This window comes from Loxodonta africana, chromosome 7 (assembly GCF_030014295.1).
Source record: "Loxodonta africana isolate mLoxAfr1 chromosome 7, mLoxAfr1.hap2, whole genome shotgun sequence".
Lineage (NCBI taxonomy): Eukaryota > Metazoa > Chordata > Mammalia > Proboscidea > Elephantidae > Loxodonta > Loxodonta africana.
The window spans coordinates 64,101,552-64,117,868 of record NC_087348.1 but is presented as its reverse complement, the minus strand read 5'-3'; positions in this window follow the sequence as shown (position 1 = coordinate 64,117,868).

Below are 16,317 nucleotides of genomic sequence, written 5' to 3'. Positions count from 1 at the left end.
ACTTGTGTTCTGGGCTCTGGTCCTTCAGGACTTCTTTCTCTGTAAATCCAAGTCTTTGTGCTTTCTCTCTGGAATTCTTCAAAGTTTCTGACTTGCTGATGGTAACTCCTTTATTTTGTTTTTCTGTGTCATTTGTGATTTATTACCCTTTAAACATCTTTCTGGAGCCCAGGTGGCATGGTGGTTAAGAGCTACAGCTGCTAACCGAAAGGTCAACAATTCAAATCCACCAGCCACTCCTTCGAAACCCTATTGAGCAGTTCTTTTCTGTCCTATAGGGTTGCTATGAGTTGGAATTGACTCGACAGCAACAGGTTTGGTTTTGTTTTAAACATCTTTCTGCAGCTCTGTGGTTCCTTGGCAGTCTGTAGAGTTGTGCTAATATGTTAGCCAATAGCTCCATGTGGCTATTTAAATTGAAATTATTTAAAATTAAATAAAATAAAAAATTCAGCTCCTCAGCCACACTAGCCACATTACAAGTGCTTAATAGGTACATGTAGCTAAAGTCCTGCCTCATCTTTCCCAGGATAACCACAAATGAATAAGCCGTTTAGAAACGTAGGTCACAAAGAAAGTGAGGCAGGACAATGATGGCGATGATGGCAATATAAAAACACATGCCTTAAAACATTACCTTTATACCCAAGAGCAGAAAAAAAAAGGGAGGCAAATTATAAACACTATACTATTGAGTCATCAGAACAGCTTTGTAAAAAGTATTGTTCCCATTGTATGAAGGGGAAGTGAATAAATGCAGCACATGAAACATAAGTAGCTCCTTCAAGGTCACACAGTTGAGCCAACAGTGAGTTAACCTCAATGTAAGACTAGAACCTACTGCTTCTGCCTAATTGTTCTCCCAGGGCTACGAAAAATTGGTAAGTCATTGGGAACTACAGATCATGGCGGTGGCAGAGGAATTCAAATGCAGATATAACTCCAAAACACTTCTTTCCTCTACAAGAGTGGTTCCCAAATTTCTTTGATTATGCTCCCCTCAGTAAACCTTTTTGAGCATTATATGTTAGAGAGATAGATACAAATTGATAGATACAGATACACTTCTTTATTTCTAAATTAATAATATATCACTATAATAATGTTATGTACATGATGAAATATTCATGATTATACATCTAGAAGGATAAAAATTAAAAAATGTTCTAATTTTTTTCTCATACTCTAGTATTATTTCACACCCACTGCTCTAAACAGAAGAAGGAACATTTTGTGGAAGAACACACAGGCTTGGAAATCTCAGCTTCCACCTGCCCATCTAAACAGCTCTGAAAAGAAGCTTAATTGGGCCGTAATGTATTCAGCGTCAGCTACATTCTTGGAGTAACTAAGGCTTTTTCTATGCACCAGTGGTCTGACATTTATCACTGGCTCTTATTTCAAAAAGAGAATTAACTTCAAACTACAATTCAAAGGTTGCTCCTGGCCATGTGTCCCGTTTGTGAAAGACACAGAAATGGACAAGCAATGCTGAAGTGCATTAAGAAGGTCCCTTCTTCCCAAGAGATAAAAACAAATATTGTCACCTTCTCTGAAACAGAGTGAGACTTGGTGAAACATTTGCTCACAATGTACAGATTTTTTTATTTATTGGTCTCCTTCTTGTTATGGCTGTTCCTTACTTGTTGATTGTAGTGATAACGGTTGTTCCTTACACAATGTTTTTTAGCTTAGAAGCTGTCATGTTTCATTCTCTCTCAGGTGCCATCCCTCTGCTCTCTGTCTCTCTGCCCCTTTTTTTCTCTGTTGCTGTCTTCCAAGCAGTGGGAGGATATAGGTGACATTATCTCCTGTCTACATATGGATTAGAAACTGGCTTGAGAGGTTAGGTCCACAGCTAGTAAATGGTAAAACCAAGACTTGAACCCAAGTGTTCTGCTCCAGAGTCATTGCTCTGATAGAAATTTTAACTGATATAGTTGGCATTGGAAGCCCTGGTGGTATAGTGGTTAAGAGCTCGACTGCTAACCAAAAGGTCGGCAGTTCAAATCCAACAGCTGCTCCTTGGAAACCCTATGGGGTAGTTCTACTCTGTCCTATAGGGTTGCTATGAGTTGGAACTGACTTGACAGCACCTAACAACAACAAGTTGGCATTAGGGAGTCCTTGGATAGTGCAAATGGTTAACATACTGGACTACTAATCAAAAGATTAGATGTTTGAGTCCACCCAGGGTGCCTTGGAAGAAAGGCCTGGAGAGCTACTTCCAAAATATCAGTCATTGAAAAACCTGTGGAGCACAGTTTTACTTTGATACACATGGGGGTCACCATGATTTGAAGCTGACCTGAAGGCAACTGGTTAACTGGTTAGTCAGCATTATGTAGTTGGAAGAGCAGATAGATACTCTATGTCCAATTATCACTGTAGGTCCAAGCACCTCCACAGCCAGAGTATCAACTTCACCTTGCACTGAGATATTCCTGTTGCTGTCGAGTTAGTTCCAACTCATAGCAACGCTATAGGACAGGGTAGAACTACCCCATAGGGTTTCCAAGGAGTGCCTGGTGGATTTGAACTGCCAACCTTTTGGTTAGCAACTGTAGCTCTTAACCACTACACCCCCAGGGTTAGCAGGGCTTTATGTAAATGGAAACCCTGGTGGTATAGTGGCTAAGTGCTACGAATGCTAACAGAAAGGTCTGCAGTTCAAATCCACCAGGTGCTCATTGGAAACCCTATAAGGCAGTTCTACTCTGTCCTGTAGGGTAGCTATGAGTCAGAATCAATTCAATGGCAACAGGTTTGGTTTGATTTATGTAAATAGTCTTCCAGTTCAGTAGAGGTTGTTCCTGCATTTGCTATTCAATTAGTACAAAGTCTCTAGGAAAGACCCAGAGCTGTACAAGCTCCTGAAGTGGGTGTTTCAGAGCCACCAAACTGACAATGCAAATCAACACACAGAGGTTTGGAAGTGGGTCAGTGGAATCTTCTTAGGTGATATCTCCAGGTTGAGTAGTCTTTATGACTGTTCACATGTGTCAGCAACAGATACCTAAAAAGTCTTTTGAATTCAGCCGTTCTTTTTTTTCCTTATCCTCTTATTGACCTTGTTCAATATATTTTCCAGAACCCTGCTTTCCAGTTTCTCCACCTCTGTTCCATCTCTCCCACTGCCTCTAGAGTGGTCTTTTGAAACACAGGTCTGCTGATGACACTTTTCAGCTTAAAGACACCTGTTAGCTCCCCATTATTGTGAGACCATGGTTAACACTTTTGGCATGGCGTTCAAGTTTCTTCATCTTGCCCCAAATTAACTTTCCAACATTTTCTCCCACCACCCACTTTCCTTTATCCTATCTTCCAGCCTCTTCAGTCTAATCGCTATTCTCCAAAAATAACCAGTACTTTCATGCCTCCGTGCTTTGCTCATGCTCCGTCCTCTGCCTGGAATGTCCTTTGCCTCCTTAACCTTGTCCCTCTGGTGGAATCTTACTCATCTTTCAATATGCAACTGAAATGCTGCCTCTTGAGTAAAGGTCTCCACACCTACCCCTTTCTAGGTAGGATGGGCTACTCTCTGTTCTCAGTTTCCAAAACACTTTATTCCCACTTCCCATCACAAGGAATTTTGACTAGTTGTTCACACATTTTTTTGACTCAATAGATGGTGAACTCCTTAGGAGAACAGACAGCATCCTATGCACCTGTGTGTCCTTAGTGTTTGGCATCTACTAGACATTTGAAAATTTTTTGTTGCATTTATTCATATAGCTAAGTGATTTTGGGTCTTGAAAGGACTAAGGTCCTATCAGATCTTAGATAAGCAGCAAACAATAAAGCATAAATTTAGCAAGAAAAAAATTACTTATTTAAGAATATAGTCACTGCATCTAAAATGTTGAAATCAGGATTGGATGCATTTTTAGAATAGTTGAAAGCCTTTATTGGTTTTATCAAAAAGTTGATACTGTGTCTATAGAGGAAATAGCACTGGGTTGGAATGGACAGATACAGGTTTCTAGTCTTGGCTCTCCTATCCACCAACTGCATGCTCTTTGACAAGTCGGCTCTCTCTGGCTTCTTCATTTATAAAATATTCACACTGGGCAAATTGACCCTTAAGGTCTCTTCTAATTCTACAATTTGATGATTCTTATTTTCCAGTTAGGAAAACTAAGCCTATATTTCCCTTTGAGTGTAATGGCCCTTTGGCAACAAGAGCAGACATTCTATACCCCACTGCCATCGAGTCTATTCTGACTCATAGTGACCCTATAGGACAGAGTAGAACTGCCCCGTAGAGTTGCCAAGGAGCGCCTGGCAGATTCGAACTGCTGACCTCTTGGTTAGCAGCCATAGCACTTAACCACTATGCCACCAGGGTTTCCAGACGTTCTATATCATCATAAAAACACCTTTGAACTACTGCAGGGTACATAACCCCTCTGCAGCGGTTTTTAGTTCTGGTGGTACAGTGGTTAAGAGCTTGGCTGTTAACCAAAAGGTCAGCAGTTCAAATTCACCGGCCACTCATTGGGAACCATATGGGGCAGTTCTACTCTGCCCTATAGGGTCGCTATGAGTCGGAATTGACTCAATGGCAACAGGTTTGTTTTTTTTTGTTTAGTGGATGATTTGTCCTTTTGGTCCTAATGTTTGAGAGTGGAACAACAACTGAGGCCAATAAGTAAGGGCCGACCCAACTAAGAGGGATCACCTGGGGCCTGATGCTAACTAAGCTAACTAGGCCCGTGGTGAGGCCAATAAAAGTCTAGGCTCACGGACTTCCTAGTTAGAGGGTGTCGACATTCTGCTCTCACAGGAGGGGTAAGCACGTCCCTTGGGGAAGGTCTGTGCTGAAGCACTCCCTCCTCATCCCAGGGGGAAGCTCTCAGCCCTGGGGATAGGAGATCCATCAAAAGGAACTGGCACTGAAGCAGCAGAAAAACGCTGGGTGTGTTTGAAGGCACAGCAGATCACAGCCAGGAGAAACAGCAGTAGAGACCAGGAGAAGCAGAAGCTGGTGTCTGCTGAGCAGAGATTGGCAGCAGAGCAGTCTGAGAGGAGTGGGCTGAGAACTGTAATGTATTTGGACTGCAATAGCAGCCATGAGCTGGATCAAGCAAAGGCAGAAACCCTGTTCAAAGCTCAGGGGCGTCTGTCTGCCAGCCTGAGTGCGCCCTGTACAGAGGTTGCCTTTAGAGTAGTTTTGCTTCAAGAGCTGTTGTGACGCTGGTCCAGGACTGTCCTGAGGCTGCTGATTGAGAGATGGGCCAGCAGTGAAAGGGGACGACAGCAGCTAAGACACGTGACAGCCCAGTTATGTAAGAGTAAACATTGACTTTCCATTATGAAATAGTTATTTCCATGTGCTAACGCCCTGGGAGTGTCTTGTGTGTTCAGGCTCTGATCACACGAATGTGATACTATTAGTGAACAACCTTTGTATCCACCATGATAATAAATTTGTATTATTTTTGTATTACCTGTGGGTGAGCACATCACAGATATGGCACATGTGCACGGCACCTACTGTCACCCCATTACTGTGCATAAAATTGGGGAATTAGAGTATAAAATATTTTATGAAGTGAGAGCTCCTGATGCAGTGGGGGGAAAAAAAACAAAAGCAAAACAAAGTGACAAGAAGCTCCCCTTTCTGCCAAACATCAGTGTTCTGTTCCTTTAAAGTTGGAAGGCCATACATCAGGACAAGTAAAAGACCTCGGAAAGATCCGTTGATTTGTTAGGTTCATAAGGATGAAGGAGAGAATAAGCTGGTCATGTTATGCCTGAATGGTTTAAAGAAAGAAGGAGAAGATGCTTGAATGTTGACTTTAAAACCCAGGCCTTTAGGGCAGGCAGCCTACAAAATGATACAGGTACAGAGAGAATTGGAAATCCTTAAGGTAGCGTGTGCAGCTGTGTTGTTGGCTCCCACTGGACTCTGTGACAATCGTGTTGTTGTCAGTTGCTGTTGATTTGGTCCCAACTCATGATGACTCAAGTACAACAAAAACAAAACATTGCCTGGTCCTGCGCTGTCTTCACAATCATGGGTTACTTGAATCCAATGTTCAAGCCACTGTGTATTTTGAGTGCCTTCCAACTTGGGAGACTAGTCTTCCAGGACTATATAGGACAATATTCTGCCGTGGTCTATAGGGCTTTTTTTTTTTTCTTAGCTGATTTTCAGAAGTAGATTGCCTGAACTTTTCTTCCTACTCTGTCTTAATCTGGACAATTATCCTTTGTATAAGAAGAAATATGGAAGTCCCCCAGTGTCCTGAAATGCTGTCCCATTTTTAACAGGCCTACTTGTAAATTAGCAGAAATCCCACTTGCCCTGAAATTTCTTTCTAGCCTATAGAAATAGGCTTTGTTTTATTTGTGTTTCCTTAGGTCAGGAATGAATAGAAATAGAAGTTAAAAAAAAATCACTCATGGTCGAATTTGAGTTATGACTCGGAATGTGTGTTTCAAATATCCATTGAGGGGATCTTGGAGTTAGCAGACTTCAGTTTTTTACACCCACTTTTGCTACATCTGAGGTCACAGACCAAGAGAATTTAAATAATGTCCCATAAAAGCAGAAGAGAGAAAATGTTTCTTCTATAACTGAGTGTACACACTGTTATGGAAATATCTGTCAGCTGACATGTGGGCTAGGTAGATGGCGAAATGCTGTGCGAGTGAGGAACCAGTTCCTGAGAAGATTAGCTGGCACGTAAGAAAGTTCTCATGTTTCCTAAAAGATGGGAGGACTTTGCCTCATGAGGATTTGAGAGAAACTAGTCAGGGCAATAAGCAGCTGTAGTCACAGAATGACAGTGCTGGAGTGGAGGCCAAGTATATGGTGTGACAACTGTGGATCTTTTTATAGATCCTGAGATAATGGTGCTGGTGGTTGTGTTGTACCTATTGGCAACTTGTTTGGCGATATATCAAGTCTGTGCATTCCTTCTCTTGAGTTGCCCCCAAATGATAAAATTTGAAAGTGCCCCAAGACCTCTCAGAGGCTGTAGGGCCACTATAGTTAGATGACTGAACTTGATCATCATGATACCTATATTTTCAGGCTTCAAAGAAAGACTGCATTGTGCATACTCTGCTTGACATGTAAAGGCAGAAATCATGGGATCAGTTTCAATTAAAATTTTTTTCCTTGTGGATCCTGGGCTAATTGAAAATTAAATATCATGTTTTATTCTGAACTTAGGAAGGAATAATGAAAATCAAGAGCATAGTGATAAAGGATATTAAAAACCAAACATGTGAGGAACAGTCCAAGGAACCGTTTAGAGAAGAATTGCTGATGGTGGAAACTTTACCATGGAGATGGTGGAAATTTGCTATGAAAACTTCAGCAAATCTTCAAATACCTGAGGAACTGTCATATACACGAGAAAATAAATTTGTTTTGAGAAAGGGAAAAGCTAGAACCAATGAGGGTGCAAGAAGGCTGATTTTGCTGATTTTTTTTAATATAAAAACTTTAGTAAAGGGCCCAAAGTTAGGGTTCAAGTTGGAAATTTTGGAACCCTTGGATGAGATGGATTTCCAAGGTCCTTTCCAATTCTGAGATCCTCTGACTGTGTATTACTCAGAATATCCCACTCACAAAGCCTGCTCGTTAAGTGATGTGCCCATCTATTCACTTCCCTTAAACTTTTAACTGAAGCTCTAGATCACATAGGTCATCTAAAATAATGTCACAGAACAGACAAAAAATATAGAACTGATAGGCAGAGTCAAGATATTAAAACCGACAGGAGAATGGCTGGACTCCCAACACGTAAGATTAGTTTCATGAAAATTACAACTTCTTGAAATAATCTGCTTTATGTGGTTTTAGCCAAGAGGAGTATCATGTGTACGCAAATATGAGGATTAGTGGTTTCATTAAGAGACTCCCTTCCTCCCTGGGATCAGCCCTCTCCCATTTATTTGACAAAATTCTTCTGGTTGAGCGCAGAACTGCTTATGTGTTAGTAGTCACTAGTGAGTATGAATTCGCTTTTCATAAAAATTTATAAGACATCTCAGAAATCATCTCCTTGAGCTCACTTTTATAAGGGAGCTCATATATAGAAGAGGATACTAGCCCTGAGAAATTAAGTGCCTCATTCAAAGGGTCAGAGCTGGCACAGTAAGCCAGACTTTGGCTCCTAGGCCATACGTTTTCTACCTCACTGAGTGGAGTCAAGTGAAACCTTGGATACATTGTCTTCTGGCATTGTAACAGAGCTGGGTCAAATAGCTGCACTGGGCACCAGAAAGTGGACAGTCCCTGGCCAAGTATGGAAGTTTTTTTCTCCATTTCCTCTCAAAAGTGCCACACTGTATTGTATATTATGGTTAGTAGCCATCAAGTGGGCTCTGATGCATGGTGACCTAATGAGTAACAGAATGAAACATTGCCTGGTCTTGTATAATCTTCATCGTCTTTGGTATATTTGAGTATATTGTTGTAGCTAATTGTTCAGTTGATCTCATAGAAGGTTTCTCATGTTTTTGTTGGCCCTTTACCAAACATGACGTCCTTTTCTAGTGACTGGTCTTTCCTGATGACCTGTCCAAAGTAAAGGAGTTGAAGTCTTGGCCTTTCTTACTTCTAAGGATCATTCTGGTTGTTCCTTACCATAGAACCAGAATGGTATTGCATGTTGTTGTTGTTGTTGGGTTCCATCAAGTCAGTTCCAACTCATAGGGACCCTGTGTACAACAGAATGAAACACTACCTGTTCCTGTACCATCTTCACAATCACTGCTGTACCTGAGCCCATCCTCGCAACCACCATGTCCATCCATCTTGTTGAAGGTCTTCCTCTTTTTCACTGACTCTCTTACCTTACCAAGCATGATATCCTTCTCCGGCAACTGGTCCCTCCTGATAACGTGTCCAAAGTATGTGAGACAAAGTTTCATCATCCTCACTTCCAAGGAACAGTCTGGCTGTACTTCTTCCAAGACAGATTTGTTCGTTCTTCTGGCAGTTCATGGTATATTCAATATTCTTCACCAACACCATAATTCAAAGGTATTAATTCTTCAGTCTTCCTTATTCATTGTCCAGCTTTCACATGCACAGGTGGTGATTGAAAATACCATGGCTTGGGTCAGGCACACCTTAGTCCTCAAAGTGACACCTTTGCTTTTAAAGAGGTCTTTTGTGGCAGAGTTGCCCAATACAATACGTCATTTGATTTCTTGACTGATGCTTCTATGGGCATTGATTGTGGATCCAAGTAAAACGAAATCCTTAATAACTTCAGTATTTTCTCCATTTACCTCAACGGTCCAATTGTGAGAATTTTTTTTTTCATTATGTTCAAGTGCAGGCTGTAGTCTTTGATCTTCATCAATAAGTGCTTCAAGTCCTCTTTGCTTTCAGCAGCCTTGGTTGTGTCATCTGCAAACTGCAGATTGTTAATGAGTCTTCCTTCAGGGATTTAATCAGTGAAGCAGAGCCACTATGTGTTATGGAAAAAGGGATTTCTTATAGGAATTAGACCTTACACAATTGTGGAAGGAGCTGGAGTACTAAAGCCCTGAAAGGACAATTTGAAGAGTCACTAACCAGTCAGCCTGAGAAGTCAGGCACAATCAGTCATGCAGTAGGACTATGAAGGGGGTGCCAGTGGTAGAGAAACATATGGGGAGCTGTTGATTCTGTGGGTCTGCCCCTAACCTTCTGGTGATAGGCCTGGAACTGCTGCTGGTCAGCAAGGCCTGCAGTCAGGAAGAAGGGCCAGACCGTAGGTGGAGGACAGTGAGGGCAAGCTGGAGCCCACCAGCTCTTTTGTGTCTGTTACCACATCAAATCGCAATAGCCTTCAGAGAGTGATGGCAACTGTTTCACTTCTATATCTTGTGCAAATTCCTCTTTTGGCCAACTCAGAACCACAACCATAAAGTGAAAGGGTTTTATGAAACATTGTCCTGGCTTAGCCAACTTAATAAGAGTATAAATCACCACAGGTATGGAGCCTCAAGTAGAAATAGGTGTCAAACCTTGGGCATGAATGCTACTGAAGCTCTGTTCTCATTTGGCATGGACAATCTGGAATCAGCCTGTTTAGCCACAGTGTAAAAATGTGTGACAGTTTTAGTGATGCTGAGCTCTGGAGTGTGGGATGGTAGGATCTGAACAGGCTTTGTCTCCTGCCTGGCAGATCAGGCTGTCCTCACTGGCTCTGCACAATTATTGTGTGATTGGGACAAGCTTCTTAACTTTTCTGGAATTAGTTTCCTCCTTTGTAAAATGGGGATAATAATAATCACCTCATAATAGTATTTTCAAGCAGGTATAATACTAGATGCTTAATAAAAAAAAAAAATCTTCCTTTTATCTCCCAATTCCCACCTTTTCCTCAAGTATATCCAGGGCATGTCCTATTTCTCAGAATCTCTCTGGGTAGGCATGCTCTTATTGGTTAAGAGTTGGACTTTGATAATGAATACAGGTATATAGGAGCCCTGGTGGTGCAGGGGTTAAGAGCTTGGCTGCTAACGAAAAGGTTGCCAGTTTGAATCCAGCAGCCATTCCTTGGAAACCCTATGGGACAGTTCTACTCTGTCTTATAGGGTCGCTATGAGTCGGAATCGTTTTGATGGCAACAAGTTTGGGTTTTTTTATAGGTATACAATTTATATTCAGCATTCTTGACATTTATTGTGGTCTATTACCAAATTTCCAGCGTCAACAAGCTTGGATTTGCTTGGACGGTGAGAAAAGACCACTGATTGGCAAGGGAAGGCTCCCTGACATAAGGCTCATGTCCTTTACCCCACGTGAGAGGAGTGGAGTGCTCCTTATGTAGTTAGACGGAAATCTACTCACTTGGAATGGCTTATACAAAGCAAGTTTGGTGATATGGTTCCCCTGGTATCCTTCAGTTTTCTGGGTCAGGAGAGAGTAATCATGAGGGTAGAGGGAAGAGGCAAATAGAAACTGGTATCAAAGGTGGAGACAGAGAACCACAAAAACAGAACTCAGAAAGCATAATATTTTGGAGTCATTAATTTTAGGAGCATATAGCCCTATGCAGTTAATAGCTCCTGAGGACATTACTGTTTTATTGCTTTTAGTTATCATGGAATCAGCTCCAACTCATGGCAACCTTATGTATAACAGAACAAAATGCTGCCTAGCGGGGATTTGGGGACTATGGCTTAAGGGGACTTCTAAGTCAACGGGCAAAATAATTCTATTATGAAAACATTCTGCATCCCACTTTGAAATGTGGCGTCTGGGGTCTTAAATGCTAACAAGCGGCCTTCTAAGATGCATCAATTGGTCTCAAACCACCTGGAGCAAAGGAGAATGAAGAACACCAAGGTCACACAACAACTATGAGCCCAAGAGACAGAAAGGGCCACATGAACCAGAGACTTACATCATCCTGAGACCAGAAGAACTAGATGGTGCCTGGCCACAACCAATGACTGCCCTGACAGGGAGCACAACAGAGAACCCCTGAGGGAGCAGGACATCAGTGGGATGCAGACCCCAAATTCTCGTAAAAAGACCAGACTTAATGGTCTGACTGAGATTAGAGGAATCCCAGCGGTCATGGTCCCCAAACCTTCTGTTCGCACAGGACAGGGACTGTTCCCGAAGACAACTCATCAGACATGGAAGGGACTGGACAATAGGTTGGAGAGAGATGCTGATGAGGAGTGAGATACTTGTATCAGGTGGACACTTGAGACTGTGTTGGCATCTCCTGTCTGGAGGGGAGATAGGAGGGTAGAGAGGGTTAGAAGCTGGCAAAATTGTCACGAAAGGAGAGACTGGAAGGAGGGAGCGGGCTGACTCATTAAGGGGAGACTAAGTGGGAGTATGGAGTAAGGTGTATATAAGCTTATATGTGACAGACTGACTTGATTTGTAAACGTTCACTTAAAGCTCAATAAAAATTATTAAAAAAAAAATGCTGCCTAGTTCTGCACCATTTTCATGATCGTTGGTGTGATCAGTCCATTGTTGCAGCTATTGGGTAGTGCTTTCCAGCCTAGGGAGCTCATCTTCCAGCACTGTATTGGACAGTATTCTGTTGTGATCTATAAAGTTTTTACTGGCTAATTTTTGGAAGTAGATCACTAGGCCTTTCTTTCTAGTCTGTCTTAGTCTGGAACTCTGCTGAAACCTGTTCACCACAGGTGACCTTGCTGGTGTTTGAAATACTGGTGCCATAGCTTCCAGCATCATAGCAACACGGAAATCACGACAGTATGTATGACAAACTGACAGATGGGTGGTGGTGGTACTGTATCACAGCTGGCCAGAACTTGATTTTAACAAAACAATAGTGCTCATGAGTTTCTGAAACATGAAGAAAAATTTAAACTATAACTCAAGTACTCTGTCTAGGAATTGGAGAGCCATCTGACACATTTTAGAAAGCTTTTCATCAATAGTAATTAAAATAAAAAATGTTTTCAGTCAGGATAAACTTCTAGAAGAATCACACACACAGAATATTTTATTATGCAAAGCAGAATAATAGGCATTATTTTGTACAACAGTGATAAGCATACAGTAAAAACTGAATAAATACTTTTTAAACAGGATTCCATATATTTAGGGCAAATCAGACTCTTGAGTCTAATTCATGTGATACAGAAGATTCTCTTGTAGTCTTTCGAAAGTTTAATTACTTGATCGTTGGAGGACTAGTACCAGTAACTGGGTTCCAGTGAGCTGATTCCGACTAAAGGCGACCTCATGTGTTGCAGAGTAGAACTGCACTCCACTGGGTTTTCATGGCTGTGACCTTTCAGAAGATCTCCTTGGCCTTTCTTCCAAGTAGCTGTATGCTTAACTGGCTGTACCACCTGGGGACAATGAGCATGTATTCCATACCTGTATTTTTCTCCAAAACATTGACAATCATGACAAGTCCTCATTTAGTTACTGATCCAATTAAGTATGTCATTAACTTGGGTGCAATCAAATGGATATTGAGATATAAAACCACTTCTGTAAATGTTAAGAGCTTGATTATATATATATATGTATTTCAACCTCAAATATGACACTTTCCTTCCAGATTAACTTTATTTTAGGCCTTCAGGATTTGAAAACTCTGTTGCTGATAAATACCGTAAGAATCTGCAGCACTCCTTTATATAATTAATAGGATTGCTCAGACAGCTTATCTGCTTAAATTCTGAAAATCTCTTTATCCTTTATCTGCAGAAACCCTAAGCACTTGAAAAGGACAAGGCGGAGGGAACTTGTAAAGTCTTCTCTTTTTTGCATCAAATTTTCTTGCTCTAGTTTCCTGTGTTCCTTGTATCTCTTATTTCAAAAATTTCCCTTCCGGGTATTTTAAATGGCATTTTACATTTACTTGAACTCAGATGAGTTACTTACATTTTCTCACAAGACAAGCATTTCTTAAAGCCTTTTCTATCCACTCTTTAGCTGGATTTCACTAGTCCAAGATAACTAACTGGTCTGGGAACTGGAAACTTGGTGATCTGGTAAGGGTTCTTTGGTTACCAGGAACAGAAATGACTGATTACTTTATGCAAAGGAAACTTACTATAAGGATAACAAAGGCCCACAGAATAAATGGGTGGCTGAAAATCAAGCTGGAACATGGGTAGGTGCTATTGCCTTCTGGAATTTGGGAAGCAGAGTTGCAGCAAAGAGAGAATGAATGGTTAGAATGGCAATGCTGGGATGAAACGGAACTTCAAATTCCAAGGAGGTTGGCCTAGCCTGGATGACGAGTCCACTCTTGCAAGACACGGGAGAGGTACCCAATTACAGTCTGCTGGGCTCCATCCAGGAGCTCTGGTGGTGCAGTAGTTAAGAGCTTGGCTGCTAAACAAAAGGTAGGCAGTTCTAATCTATCAGCTGCTTCTTGGAAACCCTATGGGGTAGTTCTACTCTGTCCTGTAGGGTCACTATGAGTCGGAATCGACGCGACAGCAACAGGTTCGGGTTCCATTCAATGGGGAAAATGTAACTCCTCAAGAAGAAGTCAGGTGGCAATCTGGGAAAAGAAACTGCATGTTCAGCAGATAACAGTGTCCTCTACTGTGCTACTACCTAGCATCTTTAAAATTGCTTCCAACTTTAAAAATGAATGGGCAGTGTTTCTCCTATGAAAACCTTTGGGGTTACCACATTCCAGTGATGTTTTCTGCTATGAACACCTGTAAAACCAATGAACAATAACAAGACAACTGGAAGAAACATTGATTAACTCTAGTGTGTTCTGTGGCTGTACTAGTTATTCATTGCTGCGTAATGGTATTACCATAAACTTAGCTTCTTAAGCAACACACATTTATTACCTCACAGTTTCTGTGGATCAGTAGTCTGGGCACAGCTTAGCTTCGTCCTTGGCTTCAGTCTCATGCGGCTGCAGTCAAGGTGTCAGCTGGGGCTGCAGTCTCATCTGAGGCTTGACTAAGGAAAGATCCACTTCCAAGCTTACTCAGGTTGTTGGCAAAATCCAATCCCTTGAGGCTATAGACAGGACTGAGGGTTTCAATTTCTTGCTGGTTGTTGGCTGGAGACTGCCCTCTTGGGTTCCTCAAAGCCGGTAAGGGAGAAAGACCCCAGCAAGTTGGGTGCTACAATCTGATATAATATAATCACATAATCATTTACACCTAATCACATACATCCTGTCATCTTTATCATATTCCGTTGATTAGAAGCAAGTCACAGGTCCCACCGACACTCAAGGGGAAGGGATTACACAAGGGCATGAACACCAGTTTTATAGTGTCACGGGGTCATGGAGGCCACCTTAACTGTCTGTCTACCACAGTGGTAGAACTGAGTTGGCAATCCCCAGAGCTGCCTCAAAGTCCAACACACCTCCTTCCATCCTATGCATCTGATTTTCTCAAGCTTTGGTCCCAGGGAGGTACTTCATTAGGTGGAGGATTAACGAAGGGGCAGAACAAAACTACAGTCACCAGCCTCTCTAGCTAAGCCATCTTGGAGGGGGATTGGGCTATAACGAGTTTCACCTCCTCAGAGGTACAGGGGGTATTTGTGTTGTTGTTCTGTGCATGCAGTTGAACCTAGTAGCCTCTACCAAACTTCCGTATCTTCTGTCTATATCCACCATTTGACAACTTACCTTTATTTTGTTGCGTGGAAATGCTTTCTCCATTTATTCATGTGTATGTACTGTCTTTCTCAACTACTAAGCACCTTGAAGTTGGAGGCTATTTCTTATTAACCTTAATATCCATCAAAACACCCAACTGGGCAGTCAATTTTGTTGATTTAGGTTATCGGTAAATCGGGGTATTTACATACCCTCCCAGGAGGATAACAGGAGAGGCAAAGATTACTTTGGGGCAAATTACTCCTATTGGTTTCCTAGTGGTATGAAGGAAGAGTGGTTTCTAGGTCAATGTAAAAATCTACTCTCTCTTAGCCGTACTTGCACAAACAAAACATGTATATTTGAAAGGGATGGCCTACAAGTGCTCACATGGCCCTAAGTATTTGCTTGGTTCCCACTAGAGCTGCTAGACATGCATCCAGAGGAAGACTGGGTCATGGACAAACAAGTCCAACAGACAAGTGTTGAGTCTTTGCACACCCTTGGCAGTGTGATCCTGAGCTTGTTGCTTTAAGCTCTGTGAGCCAATGACCTCATAATCTTAGCTTATCGACTCCAACTCATGGTGGCCCCATGTGTTACAGAGAACCGCTCCATAGGGTTTTCTTGGCTGTAATCTTTATGGAAGCAAATCACTGGGCGAGTTCAAACTGCCAACTTTTAAGTTAGTGGTAGAGCACAAACCACCTTATAAACCAAACCAAAACCAAACCCAGTGCTGTCAAGTCGATTCCGACTCATAGCAACCCTATAGGACAGAGTAGAACTGCCCCCATAGAGTTTCCAAGGAGCGCCTGGAGGATTTGAACTGCCGACCCTTTGGTTAGCAGCCATAGCATTTAACCACTATGCCACCAGGGTTTCCAACCACCTTATAGAGATAACAACAACAAAACACTAAACCCCTTGCCGCCAAGTTGATTCTGACTCATAGTGACCCTGTAAGACAGAGAGCTGCGCCATGGGGTTTCCAAGGAGTAGCTGGTGGATTCAAACTGCTGACTTTTTAGTTAGCACCTGAGCTCTTAACCACTGGGTCACCAGGGCTTTTTAAAATGTATAGCATAGTACCCGGCATATATCAAACATGCCAAAAATAGATATTATGATGACCCTTTAGGCATGAGCACTCATAAATTCTCAACCGGTACTTTGTTCCATAACAAGGGGGTCATGTAGATGCACTTAATACATTGTAGTGCACTCTTTGTCTCGGAGCTTATGGGGTTTTAGTGACGTAGTTCCTTGC